Consider the following 14229-nt stretch of genomic DNA (forward strand, 5'->3'; position numbering starts at 1 on the left):
CTGCACTTTTAGAGACTCATGCCCATTCTTTCATCCTTTGCTCCAGTGGCTGTAGCTCCCTACCTCCTTCTTACCCTCACTCCTTGGCTTCCACTTTAGAGAATTTGGAGAACTGGGGAAAGAAAAGCCTGTTTTGTGTATGGTGTGCCTGCAGCCTAGTGCCATGAGCTGGTTCTTGCCGTGTCTGAGTCACCAGATCCACTCTTTCTGTGATCCACACACTATTCCCTCTATCCCAGCCAAGCTTGCAAACTCTGATCATGAACTACCAGGTGGATGGAGGGGCGCATGGATATCCTCTCCAGGAACCCTGGCTGGATCCTCTGAACTTTTCTGGCCTGTGCATGCCTCTACCACAGCACACCTTCATTTCTTTTGAAATCACTGCATTTGTTCATTTGTGAGTTGTTTGCCTCTAGATGGTAGGAGCCTTGAAGTCAGAATTCTTCTGAACTAAACTTTGTAAGTTGAGCACCTCATAGAATACCAAGCTTCTGGTATTACTGGTGGGGTTCAACAAGTATTTGTTGAGAAGAGATGAATCAAGCTAAAGTGTAAGTAGGCAACAATGAATCATGTCATAACCTCTAGTTTCCCAACTTTGTCTACAGAAAAGGCTCCTTGCTAGGTAAAACGAAAACAGATGAAGTATGTGGATTCTCTTCAACTTTGGGACTCATCACCTTGAATCTCTCAGCTATCTCAAGACTGATTCCCTCCACCCTGGAGGGCCTCCCTGCCCCTCCTTTGTACAGCAGTGAACGACAGAAATTGAATAGAAGGAGGGAAAGAGGGAAAAAGGTCTAGATGACCAAGTGGCAAAAACAAATAACCCAGCATGAACAAGTATGCAGAGAGGGGACTCTGAGGAAACTTGCTGACAAAAGATAGAGATGGAGGTGGCGGTCAACCACAGGGGATAACAGGGGCAGACAGGTTTAAGGAGGTAGATTTTATAGGGACTTCGAATAGATGAACTGAAGTTTGGGGGAGAACTTAAAGGCATTAAAAATCTAGTATAAGGTCTTGATTAAGGAGAGATATCATAATAATTATTATTCCAATATAAGAGGTGCTTTGGGAACATCGGCTATGTAGGAAGGATTGACAGAGGAAGGGAGGAAAGATCTAGGAAAATGAGGGCCAGATGGAAAGGTGTCCTTCAGTTCATTTGCCAATGAAATGCTTAGGATATATAGTGGTCTGCTCCTACCCTCTACAGTTCTAGCCACTGCACCCAGAGTGCCCACCAACCATGCCATTCATTCATTCACATGGTCTATCTGGCTCCTATAGGCATTTCAGTGTGTGACAGCTGCTTTATGTGTTCTGTTGGTAAACTTGTAGTACCCTGAGAAAACTCACACATTATGGAGAAATGACTTCAAAAAATATGCACAGTAGTTAGCGCAAATCTTTTTATGTGTTCTACTCTCATGTGAAGTAGAGAAGTAGAGGGATTTTTTTTTCTTTAATTATAAAAAGGGAGGAAGAGAGAAGAAGGAAACAAAACTAACATTTATTAAGCAAGGTAATTTCTTACCTCAGTGCTTTCAAACCAATTGGTAGATTTCAAAATCAATTTAGTGGGTCACAATTAATATTTTAAAAATTAAATAAAATAGAAAACATCAGAGTGAATCATACATAGTAAGGATAAATATTATTTCATGTTAAATTATGTTTCAATTCTCTGTATTGGATTGAATATATAATTACTCTTGTGTGTATGGTATATACTGTTCCGATATATACATTTCCTTTATATTGTATATGTATCATTTTTATTGGTTTAATTTATATTGAAATGCATGGTTTGTTAAAGACTATAAACAAATTTTGCCATGACTATTATTTATAAAACACAAGAGTTTCTTTAAATAAGAGTCCACTGCTCTTCTCTACCTTTTAAAAATAAATATAGGTATAAAACCTTTTTGTACTTTTTTTTATATATTACTGAAAGTCAGTATCCACATGTCTTCAAAAGTGAGGACCTCTTACTTTAAACAAATCTACCAGGTCATAGTATAAAATGTAAATTTTACTGTAGTTTACTATCAATAAACTTTGTAAGCCACTGCTTCATTTCATTTAATCTTCCCCAAAACCCTGTATGAGTGGAGTCTGGGGCTTCAGAAGAAGACGGTGGTCTTCACAGAAGCTGAAATTCTCTACTGTTTACTTGTTTTCAAAGGTCTGGTTAGCTGGGGCCCTGAAGGTGATAAAGAAAGACACTTTCAAGGTGGACGGGTATAATTATTGGGTCACCAAGAACAAATTTGAAAAACAAAATATACTGATTGAAATTAGCATGTAGAACCTAAATATCCAGAAGCTTCTTCATTGAATAAATTTGTAGCAAAAGTTTATGTAAACTGAATTAATAATTCCTAGTGAAATAGTGGATGAATTGTGAATAGTAGTGTTGGTAATAATGGAAAAACAATTTTTTTCTGAGACAGAATCTCACTCTGTCCCCAAGGCTGGAGTGCGGTGGCACGACTTGAGCCACTGCAACCTCTACCTCCCAGGTTCAAGTGAGTCTTGTGCCTCGCCTGAGGCACAAGATTAGATTTAGCAGAGACGGAGTTTTGCTATGATGGCCAGGCTGGTCTCAAATTCCTGGCCTCAAGTGATCCATCCACCTTGGCCTCCCAAAGTGCTGGGATTACAGGCATGAGCTACCGTGCCTGGTCAAAAAAAACTTAATTCATAAAACTTAATTCAACAATTCAAGAGTTATACTTCAAGAGTGAAGATATATAATGAAAATATGAAGTCATCTGAAGGACACACATACAATAATTAATTTTAGTAAATATCAAATTTGTCTCAAAAACCTGCTACTCATATTTTTGTCTTAATTATCATAATTTAAAATGTCTACACATTAAATAATACTATCTAGTAAATATGCCCTAGAGATTATGTGTGTGTGTGTGTGCAGGTGTATGTACACCTATTATGTTTTCAGACAATTGGAAGAAAAATTGTTAGGCAATTTTTTTTCTTTCATCAAGGAGCTATCATTTAAGTGTAAAGCTAGAGTATTCAAAATAAAATTTGGGCTTACAAGATCAGGGCATGGCAAGACCTATGCAGATTGCTGTGGAATAACATATGCTTCCAAAAGCTCATCTTCAGGATGAAAAACACATAAATGACATGCCTTCTTCCTCTTGCTTACCTTAATGACTACCGTTTAAATAATCTAAAGTAGCAGATACCATCAATACTGTTGCTAATTATATTACTTTTCAGAGAGGTACAAGAGCCCTTGTACCTATAGTAGTAGTGATACCACTACTAGTATCAAAAATACAAGATTGTTTTGTTAATTTTGACTGTATTTTAAAAAAAGATAGGGAGAAGATGAATTACTATTAAAAGCAGCTCTTATATGTTACATGTAATAGATGATAAATACAAGTTTTTAACAAATAACACATTTAAGTTGAACTGAACCCCCCAAAAAGATAGGGATATGAATTTTTAGATTAAAGTTAGTTTTAACATTCAAATAAAGTGTGGGAAAATGGCCTGGAGGCCACCTTCTAGGGAATGTATTTTTAGCCCTATTTTACAAAAAAGAAAACTGAGGTACAGAGAAATTAATTTGCCCAAATTTGCCACATGGTTGCTAAGATGAAGAGCCAGCATTTGAACTTCTGTTCCCAATGTCATACTCTTTCTATTGCTTGTAACTGTCATCGTAGACCACTAAAGTGGATACCTCCACAACTCTTTGCTTGTCACTGCATCTGGACTACCACAATAGCTCCTTAGTCTCCATCCTTCTATCTTCTCCATTCTATCCTCTTAGGCTACCAGTGCACTTATCCAATTCCCACAATATCCATTAGCTCAAGACCACACATTTAAGTGTTCAACTCTATTTCCCTTCTCCTCCCTGGAATGCGCCTACTCCACCCAGCCCATTTACTGCCCACACATTCAACCTTTATTCAGGCTGTAGACATTCTTATACCTGAAAACAATGCCAGCTGACTCCCTCCTCCCACAGCCATTCAAACCAGTCTTCCTTGAAGACCTACATCCAAGTTCACTTTCTTCCTGAAACCCAGCACACTGAGCTACAGTCCATACCTCCCTCTCCCTGCTCAGACTACAGTAGCACTCCCAGACTGAATGATTTATATTCTACCTTACGCTGTCTCTAGGCAGCAGCCGATCATGTGTCTGATTTTCTCAGCAGGTTATTATGGCTCCTTCCTGGGTCCAGGCTGCTGAATCTTTCATGTTCTTGTATTTCACAGCAACTAGCACATCAGAGAGGCTCAATAAATATGTATGGATTTTTTGACTATTCTCTTTTAGGGAGAAAAAAAATGAGAGAAAGAAAAGAAGAAAGGGAGGGAGGAAGATTACTCTCTGACCATTTCTCAATAGCATACAAAGTCAGGAGGAAGAGAAATAAAATGTCCTTAGTGGAGATTTCAAACATATGGGAACCTACTAAACACATGTATTTGTTAATGTTTCAGACTTACCTGACATGTAGGTATAGGTGTAGGAAAACCTATTCCAGGTATCCTTCAAGAGGTGATAGTTGTTGTATGAAAAAAGCATTCTAAAATTCAACAGGTTTAGATAATGCTTGCTAATAAAATTAAATATATCATTTTGCTGTGGACCTTCTAGCTTTTGGTAGGTTCATGTCCATTAGAAATCACTGTAAAAGTGATTTCTACACTTTTGTGTGAAATGGTTCACGCCTGTAATCCCAGCACTTTGGGAGGCCAAGGTGGGCGGATCACAGATCAGGAGATTGAGACCATCCTGGCAAACACGGTGAAACCCCGTCTCTACTTAAAATACAAAAAAATTAGCTGGGCATGGTGGCGGGTGCCTGTAGTGTCAGCTACTTGGGGGGCTGAGGCAGGAGAATGGCATGAACCCGGGAGGCAGAGCTTGTAGTGAGCGGAGATCATGCCACTGCACTCCAGCCTGGGCGACAGTGAGAGACTCCGTCTCAAAAAATAAAAATAAAAATAAAAAATCACTGTAAAAAGGCTGCATATACAATATTTCCCAAACTTGTTTGACTACAAAACATCATTAGTAAGGAGAATCTTATAGGGACAATATTGACTGGAACGTTCTTTGGAAAATGTTTGGAATGATCTTCCCAGTAACGTCAGTGTAAGGGATGCTCTGTCATTAACCAATGACCAATACATATTCTTCCTACATAGTTGATTTTTCATATTTGGTGTGGTCTTGTAAAAGCTATTCTATTTTTTGTTGTTTGTTTTTGAGACAGAGTCTCACTCTGTTGCCCAGGCTAGAGTGCAGTAGCGCCATCTCCTCCACCTCCAGGGTTCAATTGATTCTCCTGCCTCAGCCTCCCAAGAAGCTGGAACTACAGACATGTGCCACTACACCTGGCTAATTTTTATATTTTTAGTAGAGACGGGGTTTTGCCATGTTGTCTAGGCTGGTCTCGAACTCCTGACCTCAGGTGATCTGCCCGCATCAGCCTCCCAAAGTGCTGGGATTACAGGCGTAAGCCACTGTGCCTGGCCTAAAAGCTATTCTAAATCATAGGTTGTTCACTCACATTTGGCTCAGAACTGTTTAATATTTGAGGGTTGATGGTGATGACACAAAAATAGTAATTGTTTTAGGATTGAGAATCTGTGAAAAAGGAAGGAAACTCTCACATATTAATGACCTTATTGAAAATTAACTTATTTAAACAACTCTGCAAAGTGGTTCAGTACACTTACTATTGATTGAATACCTACTATATGTCAGGTACAGCCCTTGGGACTTTACATTTCTTATACATTTCTCATAATAACCCTGTAATTCTCAATGTATACAATGTGCTCAGGTCTTTTAAATGGCTTATTTCGGATAACACAACTAGAACAATGGCGAGGCTGGAATTCAAATTCTGAGTGACTCAAAAGTTCATGCTGTTTCTGATCTATCACACTATTTCCCATGAAGAGCTCTTACAGGTTGTGGATTCTTCCATGTATATAATAGCTTTCTTAACCAAATCTAAATCTCCATAGATATTCTTGTAAAATTTTAAAACTAATTTATCTTTATTTGTATGGAGCCAGTTCATATACAACTGGATAAGCCAAATATACCTGATATACTCTTGAGTTCTGAAATTTGTTCTCTATAATGCATACACAGTTAAGAAATGTACGTTTACCAGTAGGCCAACATAGCTTATCACTCATATGTGTTGCTTGTAATGCAAGTAATGAGATTAAAAATTGGACATAAGAAATTACCTTTCTGAGACTCTGTTCATAGCCTGTTTAAAAGAGCCTAGTCTTTTGGGGAAATCTTTTGTGTATTTTTTCTTTTCTTTTTTTTTTTTTTTTTTTTTTTTTTTTTGGGACAGAGTTTCGCTCTTACTGCCCAGGCTGGAGTGCAGTGACACATTCTCGGCTCACTGTAACCTCCGCCTCCTGGGTTCAAGTGATCCTTCTGCCTCAGCCTCCTAAGTAGCTGGGATTACAGGCACCCGCCACCATGCCTAGCTAATTTTTTGTATTTTTTTTAGTAGAGACGGAGTTCATCATGTTGGCCAGGCTGGTCTCAAACTCCTGACCTGAGGTCATCCACCTGCCTCGGGCTCCCAAAGGGCTGGGATTACAGGCGTGAGCCACCACACCCAACTGTATGTTTTTTCTTAACCTGTCTTCAACTGGAACAAATGTCTCGTTGGCATTACTTCTTAACCCTTAGGTATCTCACAGTGAGAGAGAGAGAAATGCTAAGCAGAGATTTATGAGAAAGTTAAAAAAAAAAAAAAAAGAAGAAGAAGAAAGCAGAGATAGGGATCTGAATAAAAGATTCTGGGGCAGTGTTGATTAAAATAATTGTTGTCTTTTCTTCATTCAGGAAAGTATTCTTGACTTGGAGTCCTTGGTGACTTCAGGGAGGTCAGTGAACACTTTTAGAGTAAAAAATATTGATAATATGAACTTATGCTCATTTTTATGGGGATGTTTGTATCAGACGCACCTTTGTGCATTCATCTGTTTCTCCCAGACGTCATACTGGTGTATTGATGGATTCTTTTAAAATTTTATCTTATTTTGTAAAGATCATTACATATGAATGATATATCATAATACTTGTCATTTTTATTTTAATGTTAATATTTCTCTTCGGTAAGACACCATGAGCTGCTTGACCATCACCAAATTTTGGCAATGTTAGTTCCTAATACTCTTTTAAAAAATGAGAATTTGAAAGCAAAAGACTGAGAACAAGAGATAGACAGGGGTGATTACATGTAGGGAGCCACACCCAGGCCAGTATCTTGAATCTCATTTGGAAATAAATATTCTTGTCTGATAGAAAACAAGCATACTTATTGGTTATTCGCTCACAAATATTTGTTGAGTGCCTGTAAATGTCAGGAATTTTCTAGACAGTTATAGAGAGGCCTGGACACAAATATAAAAATGACATTAGAAAAGTCATAGAGGCAGAAGCCAGCAAATTGTTTCCAGGCAGAAAGATTGGCTAAGATGAGCTGTCTTGGATGGGATAGTCTTAGATGTAAATAAAAGAGACAGGTATTGAAAACCCAGCCAAAAAAGGCCTATGTGAACACAAGAATGTAACATTAATACAATAAGTAGGAGAGAGTTGTGCAGCAGGTTTTTGAAAGAGTGAAACAATAAAACCAGGGTTTAAGGAAGATTATTCTGACTTTATAAATAGGACTGTGATGAGAAAAGTGAATCCAAGGAGATCCAGTAGTAGACCATTATATGAATCTAGAAACACACACATGAGAATTTGACTGAAGGTGACAGTTACAGAAATTAAGAATAAATTGGTAAGTCAACTGGCAAAGTATTGGATGGGAATATGGTAGAGGCAGGAGTGGAGATAAGCAGAGTGAGTGTAAATATACTCCAAAACTTTCTATTTATTAATAGCTTTATTTCTGAGAATATCTCAATCTCAAATAGAAAACATGTACCCCTAATGAACAATTGAGCTAAACTCACAGAATTCCAGGATCATGGTATTGGATAGGATCCTTGACAAGTAACTGGTCAGTTTAGGAATTTCCTCTCAAAAGTAGCTGACCCCATCCAGGTTAACTATAATGAACAACCTTAAAGCCAACACCCAACCCAGATAGTACAATTTCAGAAATCAGAGAATAAATGAATGTTAGAGCTGGGTAGACACTAAAGATAATCTGTTCAAACTCCTTGTTTTCTCTAAGGAATACCATATGCAGTAATTGACAAAGGTAAAGAAACAAAGACTGTTATATCGTAAGGTTGACAGTATATGATGGAAACACAGATGCTCTCCTATAGTCCCCCCAGGGAAATAAAATTGATTCCCAAAATTACAGCAAGAGTATGTAAATAAAATACATAATTATAACATTTTTTAAAAACTGCTTGCAAAAATTGTCCTGTAACTTTGTTCAAACAACTTCCCAGACAAAAGCTTCCTCACTAGCATTCTTTAACACCCTCTTCAGTCTTGTGTTGCTGAAATATGTGTTTGGAATGAAAATTATCTTAGTGCAAACCTGTGGGTATATATGGTCTGTACTGAATATCAATGGCAAAGCCTGATATTTGTCTTAGCTCAAGTTGCTATAACAAAATACCATAAACCGATGACTTAAACAACATACATTTATTTCTCACAGTGCTGGAAGCTGGAAATCTGAGATCAGGGTGTCAGCATGGTCAGGTTCTGGTGAGGGCATCTTCAGGGTTGCAGATTGCCCACGTGGCGTGTATCCACATGGTAGAAAGAGAGCAACCTCTGGCCTCTTCTTATAACGGCACTAATCTCATTCACGAGGGCTCCATTCTCCTGACCTAATTACTTCCCAAGGGTTTTCCCTCCAAATACCATGACACTGGGGATTAGATTTCAGCATATGAATATTGGAGAGACACACACATTCAGTCCATTACAGTATTTTCCTTTGACATTTCCTTTTTCTTTGCTCCTGAGAGTTTTTCCTCCTAACTTTCTGAAGCTTCTCCTTCCCCTTTAGGGACTGCCTAGGATTTTCCCCTTATCTGGTCATCAACCTCTTAACTGGTCTTTACTTTTCTGATCCGCCTTTATACTATTCCCAGAGTAATCTTTTTGAAAAGCAAATCTGACGGTGTGACTTCCTCACTTAGAAGATTTTTAATGGCTTCTTTAGAAGAAAACATAAAGTCTTAGAATAGTATACAAGTCCTCCAAGACTACTTCTCCATCTTTATCTTTGTCCGCTGTCTGACTTAAACTTTATATCCCTACCTGTTTGTAGCTTCCTGAATGGCCTATGTTCTCTAAGTGAACTTCTTCAGAATGAATCCCTGTTCATTCCTTGAATTTGTTTTTTCTTTCTAGCTACCCTAAAAACTGTTCCCAGGTAACTATTAAGTTTTTGGACCCTAGGTTATACCTGGCACTAGTTGATAGGTTCACTTAAATTAATAGAATTGTTTGCATTTAAGTTAGAGACTTAAGTCCAGGAGGAAGAGAAGATACAATGGAGGAGGAAGGGAAAAGAATCTATTAGGCATCAATGCAAGATTATTTAACTCACAACCTCTCACTTGAACTAAAATAACCTACAAGGTTCTTGTTATTATCTCCAACTTATAGGTGAAATAAGGCCCCAGAAAGATTAGCTGAATTGCCTGGAATTGCTTGTATGTGGTGGAATAGAGATTGGAGCCTTTCTCCATTCTTCCAGTTTCTTTCAAAGAATAATATCACTTACAGTTGCACACATGTCACATGAAGCCCCCAGCCTGGATGCCTAACTAAACTTGGATCAAACTCCAATTTTTTAGACAAAAGCCCTCCCTATTCTTATAAAAGCGTTCTCCTCTTTCTTTGCCTCTTATCTCATGTCAGCTCAGAGAGACATTTCTGCTTGGGCCAATCTGGCCTTCAAGCTCAGTGCCTTCAATGAATAAAACAAAACAAAACAAAAAATCTTTTAAAGTCAGGATTTTGTAACTTCAGTAACCTTATTGATGATTGGGAGAAATGGAAAATGTACAGGTTGGAGTTAACCTTTAGACCAAGCTGACTCCTTTCTCTTATACACACAGACACATACACACCCCTTCAATAACCTTATTGATGATTGGGAGAAAGGGAAAATGTACAAATTGGAGTTACCCTGTAGACCAAGCTGACTCCTTTCTCTTACACACAAACACACACACACACACACACACACTCTGTGTGTCGCTTTCATGCCCTTACATACATGCACACACATAGACCAAGCTGACTCCTTTCTCTTACACACACACAAACACACACACACATTCTCTCACTCTCTCATGCACTTACACACATGCACACACATACATATTCCCTCCATATTCCTCCCTTTCCAGTGTAGATGAGGCACAGATTCATTCTACCCAAACGAAAGCTCTTCAAAGTCTCACCTTCTGTCATAAATAGCCTTATTGAACATTTTCATGCAGGCAGACTCTCGTGAAGGAAATTTTGGTGAATTCCATTGTTTTTTTCTCCATCTTATTACAGTGTGATTAATAAGTTAGTGACTACAAGGTTGTAGTTTTCAAGAGCAAGAAGTCCACCCCCTTTCAAGTCACATTTGACAGTCCTTCTGTTCATGCCTGACTTATTGTGGGAACATATGTCTACGTAGGATTTTAATACAGAGATTGTCTTAGATATGAATAATCGTCAGAGAAGCAAATGGTGTAAGTTATTTAATTGTATTCTTAATATGGTCAAAGACAATGGTTTCACTGACTTCAACTTTACTTTCTTCAATTCCATTAATTGCATAGTGCTAGAATTTTCCATAGAAAATAAAATCAGATCCCATGTCACACAGTACTCTGAGTCACTCTGTGACTCCTACACTTGAAGATATAGTCCTACCTACAGATGCCTGACATGGCCAGTCTCTGAGATGGCCAGTGGCTGAGGATTTCTCAGATTTCTCCAGAATCTTTTCCCCTAAGTAAGGCCCTACTCATGGTCATTTCTTTTTTGACACACATATCTTTTTTTTTTTTTTTGTCTTTTGTCTTTTTTTTTTTTTTTCCCCCGAGATGGAGGTTTTTTTGCTCTTGTCGCCCAGGCTGGAGTGCAGTGGCACGATCTCGGCTCACCATAACCTCCGCCTCTCAGGTTCAAGCAATTTTCCTGCCTCAGCCTCCCAAGTAGCTAGGAATATAGGCATGCTCCACCAACCCTGACTAATTTTGTATTTTTAGTAGAGATGGGGTTTCTCCATGTGGGTCAGGCTGGTCTCGAACTCCCGATCTCAGGCGATCCACCCACCTTGGCCTCCCAAAGTGCTGGGATTACAGGTCTGAGCCACTGCACCCAGCTGACACATGCACATCTTGTTCATCATAGGTCTGCGCGCTTGCTCATCTTTTCTCTTAAAAATCCTTCCCACTCTCTTTTATTTCATTCTTGAGGACTCAGCCTTTTCCCACTCCACCTCTGTCCCTGTCTGATTTAAATCGTCCTCTTTTACTGTCCCATAGCCCACATGCTTCCTTCTGTGAGAGTGCATTCTACAGTAGTATGCTGAAATTACCTTCTCTGCTGGGCTCTGGGTCAGGGACACACTCTTTCCATCATCTTGTTTCTGCAGCCTCTAATAAAGTACATGGCATATAGTCAGTGCTAAATAAATGTTGAGTTACTGGTGGGACTAAAAAGTCAATGAAAGCCAATCTCATGTTTATTTCATTTAAAAATTCTACAGCCATAGGCAACACTTAGAAAAACAATTGTAGATAGTGGAAGATAAAAGAAAAAGAAAACCCTCACAAAATTACACACATCTTTCCTTTGGAAGCTTTATGAAGTACTAAGTAAAGTTTTATATATTTTATATGATTTTAAAATACTTCAAAACAATAATTTGATGCCAGAAATACACTTGGAGATGAGAGTGGCTTGCCACTAGCAAGCTCTGCTTAAGCCCATTACATGTACATATTGAAAGAGAATCCAGAGCCTTCATGTATTTCCCATCAGATAAAATGTATACAGGAAAAAAAAATTAAGCAGCAAAAGTTAGACCTAACCTACACAAATCTTTTACTGTAGCAAACCAAAGGAATGACTAGCTCATAGCAATACATAGTGAAATAGAAATCATTTTCTCCAGTTCTATCTACTGTAGACAGTATCAATTCCTTCCTTAGAATAAAGAGGAAATTTTGTAAGAATTAAGAGAAGCTGGAACTGGTTAGGGAGATTTAAGTATTTGCTCTTAGGAGCTTTTTGTTATAGTTCTTTTATTTTTAAAAAATCTGGATCAGTTGTTATAATTTGTATTATTTTTTAAAATTAAGGGCGGGCAAGTGGTGTCCAAAGTAAGTGGTATATTTTGGACTTGTTCTTTTCATGTATACCAATAGGTCTATCTAGGAATTATGACAAGCTGATACAGTCCTTTAGCAGACCTTCAAGTGTTGGCAAAGAAACTAATGTCCACATAGTTACACATCTCGTACAGTGGATCCTTTTACCTCAATGGCCAACATCACTGTGAGTTGTGGGTGAGAGTAATGGACTGAACATTTCACAAAAAAACAACCTCAACCTCTAGCTACCTGCTGTGGCTCTGAGGTGATTACTTTTTTCCTTTTTCAAAAGGAAGCTGCTGCTTCAGCATCTTCTCCTGGAGTCCCTGGCACAGTTTCAGGCCATGTGTCAGGGGAACCTCTAAGCATATCACTATGACAGAAGCCAAGTGCTGGCCCGCAAGAATTGAGGACTGTTTGTTCACAGAAGAGCCTGAGCAGAACGCGAGTGTTACATAGTTCAAAGGTGCCTTGAAGAAAACTGATGCTGTTGTAGGAGGGGACTTCAAGGCTCAAGTTATTTCTCAGTTGCTGTTCCATAGCCCTCTCCCAGCCTTTAGGGAGTTTAGCCAATAGTTTTTGCTTGGGTGTTTTTCTCTGTTTAGCTCCTTGACTTAGCAAGATTTGGGGCAGTTAAAGAGTTTTCATGTATTTTTAAGGAGAGCCACAGTGTATACTACTCTGGCAGGGGTTAGGGGGAAGTATTTTATTAATGAATGCAGTATGTGTTCTTGGTAAAAGCCAAAATTAAACTGGCTCACTGTTTTTGTCCTGCTGGCTGTCGACATTTAGGTGTGTTGCTTGGTGTGGTGACTCAATTTCCTGTAGGATAGTTGGCAACTCCATTTTGAGGTTTGTTTGGAGGGATGAAAAGGTCAGTTATTTGATGTCTTAGAACACTTGGGGTTAAAATTCCTAAAAGTGAAGCTTTACAAATGATCCTGAAAAATCGTGGCTAGCTATATTGCCTGTTCGCCTAGGAATTTGGAAAAAAGCAATATTCTCGGCTCTATGCTAATATCAAGAATAGTCCTTTATTTCAGCAACAGTTTCACAGAGCAAACTGTTCTTTACTCTGTTGTTAGTAATTATTTTCTCACTGGTATGTAGATGTGATCTAGTGATTTTTCATTTTTCATATTTATACAGAAGATGTTAGAACTTAAAATACATGCTTACACCACTTTATGATCATACTCAAATCCTGTCTGTCAAAAATGACTGGTGCATGGCTTGGACATAAAATGGATATTCTGAAATAAATTGTTCCTCCTGTCACTATACTACCTTCTTAAGAGCAAATCCTGTGTCTAAAGTGCATGATGTCTTGAAGCATTAGCCAAAACATTCCCAAATTACTTTTCCACATTAAAAAATAACAACTGAAATATAATGTGTGGAGCCACATCCTGTTAGATTTGAGGCCTGAGTTTGTACTTTTGATTTCTGAAGAGCTTTGGGAACTTGGTGAAGTTGGGGGCAGGGGGGCAGCTTACTTAGCTACTGGGAAATCACTTGAGGCTCAGGCTTTGAGAAAGTTGGAGGGCAGGGGAGAGGAACCACAGAAAGCCAAACCTCCGAGGGGACTCCCAGCTTCATTGTAACCGATGATTGAAAAGGTGGCACTGAACAAATCCCTGAACACAATGGCTACGTATCTTTAATCCACTGGATAGGCTAACTATGGACAGCTCAAATGATCATTAAAAACGTCAATGTACTCTTAAAATTTCCTACATTCCTATCTTATGGGAATGAGAGAGAGAGGAAAATGTCAAAACCAAACCATATAGTAGATGTACTACCATGGCAAGTAGGTGATGCTATACTTGCATATGGAAATTATTCAGTAAAATGAAAATGATTG

The 14229-nt window shown here is 38.5% G+C and overlaps 1 protein-coding gene and 1 long non-coding RNA gene across 23 annotated transcripts in view; one reads left to right on the forward strand and one right to left on the reverse strand.

Moving 5' to 3' along the window:
* Nucleotides 1-14229, forward strand: part of LOC105499433 (phosphodiesterase 4D) — a 1582997-nt gene that overhangs the window by 1502857 nt on the left and 65911 nt on the right. The gene's annotated exons all lie outside the window — the stretch shown is intronic.
* LOC105499432 (uncharacterized) overlaps nt 1-14229 on the reverse strand; it is a 28511-nt gene that overhangs the window by 7971 nt on the left and 6311 nt on the right. The window contains exon 2 of the long non-coding RNA XR_011624188.1: nt 11585-11644. This is a non-coding gene — a long non-coding RNA (uncharacterized lncRNA). The remainder of the gene's footprint in view (nt 1-11584; nt 11645-14229) is intronic.

The sequence above is a fragment of the Macaca nemestrina genome, chromosome 6, assembly GCF_043159975.1.
Source record: "Macaca nemestrina isolate mMacNem1 chromosome 6, mMacNem.hap1, whole genome shotgun sequence".
Taxonomy (NCBI): Eukaryota; Metazoa; Chordata; class Mammalia; order Primates; family Cercopithecidae; genus Macaca; species Macaca nemestrina.